Genomic DNA, 2,810 nt, shown 5'->3' with positions numbered 1-2,810 from the left:
AAAACTATTGGGGCAAACCGTGTATTGATGTGAAGTAGGGATATTAAGCCCCAAAGTTCCCAAAGGCATACAAATCTACTTTTGCAGCCTCCCAATCAGATTTGTTCAATCGGATTTATTCAAGCCGTAGCAAAATTTGAACGTGCTCTTTTGAGTTTAAAAAGTTCGAGGAGATTTCTTGACCTTGAGTGCGAGGGACCACCCAACAATACAAAATTTAAGATCTGGAATTCAGAAGACCGAAGAAGCGATAAACATCGACCACGATGGGATTCGAACCCACGACCTTTGGATCCGAAGTCCAACGCGCTAATCCACTGCGCTACGCGGTCAAGTTGTTGCTTGACAATTGCATCGTCCACAAGACCCATTGTGTTATTAAAAAAATACTATGCGAGAACTGGTGCTCAAAGAAGAGGGCGAATTCGTACATTCTGCTTTGCTTCTCTCTACAGCAGAGGACGCATTCCCGACGGAGCGAGCTACTGTGATTAGCACAAACAAGCGTCATTTCAGCTTTGATACACACAGTTCCAGCTGGCCATATGCCTTGTAGCTTCATATATTAAAACATATAGTATGTTAAACCACCACCATGGGTAAACGCTTCAAGTCGTCGTGGCACAAGAGAGATCTCGAAGCATCCCCCATGTACGTTCTCCTCTCTGTGCATGCACGACACAACCTCAATTAAAAACGTCCACATTAGGAAGAGGCAAAAGCTTGCAAGCTGCACCACACTTACTCTTTTTTTTTTCTTTTTTCTTTCTTTTTTGGGTCATTACCTTCATCCAGACTTGGACCTTTTTAAGATCCTACTTAAGCTTTCGTCACTCATTCGTATTTGTTCCAAGTCACTTTTCCCATGCGGCTAGTCTCGAACTCCAGCCACCCGATTTGTATGGGATTCCCCTAGCTATCCTCTTACAAAAAAGTGGTCACTATTCATGCACTTCCCCAGATTCGTAGGACTTACCAGTTCGTCTCGTCAGGTACTCCACCTTCTTTTCCATTCGCCTCCTCGCCGACAAAAAAAGCCGGTGAGATTGTATTTTCAGGAGGCAAAGGGGCATTCCTAAGGTAACCTCTCACCCCATAAAGACACCACTTCATTGGTCAATCAATGAATCTTTCTTCTCTCTCTCTCTCTCTCTCTCTCTCTCTCTCTCTCTCTCTCTCTCTCTCTCGGGGGGGAGGGGGGTGGAAAATGGTTTTATGTAACATCAGAAGACATCATCTACCTGCACATAACTATGCCATACATCATCCCGCTCAGACCAACCGTTTAAGAGACTCGAGTCTCCTCACAGCCCACAATCAATAAACCTGATTGTATACACTTACCCCCAAAGCTTCCCTCCGTAATAAGAAACCGTGGGGCATCCCACTGAGATGACTAGTCCTCCCAATTGATAGATTGTTCTATACAATTCACCAAAACCAACTTCCTAAGCCGTTGAAGCGTGCTCTAGTAGTAGCCATAGGGGCCCTAATAACATAGAAGACATTTAAGCTTAACTTCAACACTCCCAAGACAATTTCAAACCCAATTGATTGTTAACAACTTCAAGAGATCAGGATGCCACATGAATTGATCCTCCTTATACTACTGTAGGCCTCTAGAGGTCTTTCCAATTATACCCATCTCTCTCTTTGAAGACATTTAAGCTCAACTTCAACACTCCCAAGACAATTTCAAACCCAATTGATTGTTAACAACTTCAAGAGATCAGGATGCCACATGAATTGATCCTCCTTATACTATTGTAGGCCTCTAGAGGTCTTTCCAATTATACCCATCTCTCCCTTTGAATTGTACCATTAATAACCATCAATAAACTATGGCTTTCTCCACCACAAGAGCTTCCCAAATCTGTACACAAGGAGGAACACATCAAAAATTACTACAAGATTAAATATTTTCATACTTTGCAATAACAATGAGAAGGAAGCACAAGACCAACAACCATTAATCTACACCATAATTTCCACATTAGCTTCACACACAACCTTGAAGAGATCTTGAATGAGACTACCATAAAAAAGAATAGCATTTCCAGAATTCCAACTCTCCTCTAAACAAGGAAACCTAAGCATATCAATAAGAATTCCACTTGCATCAATTAGGCCTATTGCCTTTGCTAAGTAGCTAGTGAGACCAAGTGAGAGTACACTCTAGTGAATCCATGGCCCACCTACTCATGCTACAACACATACCTCCTATAACTAGATAGCCTCAGAAAAAGCATGCCAAGGATCTTCCTTCTTGGTTCTACATATGAGACACCTGCCTAAAGCTATACCTCTTTGTGCTAGCTTCTTGAAACCTAGGGGCAAAGCATCCAACATTACCCTCCATCAAAAACTTTGGCTTTTTGAGGGATAGCAAGCTCCCATGTTGCCTACCACTTTTTGACCCACACACCGTGGGGACCAACTCACTCTCCAAATTACATTCAAGTACATATTGAAAAAAAGGACTACTAGAGATCTATCTAGCCTATGCCTCTAGGTACCACACATGCAAAGACATTATTGAATGCAAGCACATCTAAAGAGATCACATCAAGTAGCTCTACCACTATCTTCTACACTATTGAGAAGAAGATCTTGATATCCAAAAAAACTACATCATAGATAGACACCCCCCTAAAAGATGGTACATTCATGTACCATCTCAACTTGATGATGTTTCAATTGCATCCACAAACAATCCTAGCAGCAAACCATCTAGATTACTAGTATCATTTGAATCCCAATTGGCTGGCCACAATCTCTAGAAGTAGGATTTAAGCCTCCAACCATTGACT

The 2,810-nt window shown here is 42.0% G+C and overlaps 1 non-coding gene across 1 annotated transcript; it reads right to left on the bottom strand.

Moving 5' to 3' along the window:
- Positions 1-258: 258 nt before the first annotated feature.
- Positions 259-332, bottom strand: TRNAR-UCG (transfer RNA arginine (anticodon UCG)). Its single transcript has one exon. It is a non-coding gene; the product is annotated as a tRNA-Arg (tRNA).
- Positions 333-2,810: the final 2,478 nt, after the last annotated feature.

The sequence above is a fragment of the Cibotium barometz genome, chromosome 7 (assembly GCF_041138505.1).
Source record: "Cibotium barometz isolate CiBa-2024 chromosome 7, ASM4113850v1, whole genome shotgun sequence".
Classification (NCBI taxonomy): Eukaryota; Viridiplantae; Streptophyta; class Polypodiopsida; order Cyatheales; family Cibotiaceae; genus Cibotium; species Cibotium barometz.
Note: the sequence above shows the minus strand (reverse complement) of the source record. Positions and strands in the feature narration are given on the sequence as shown.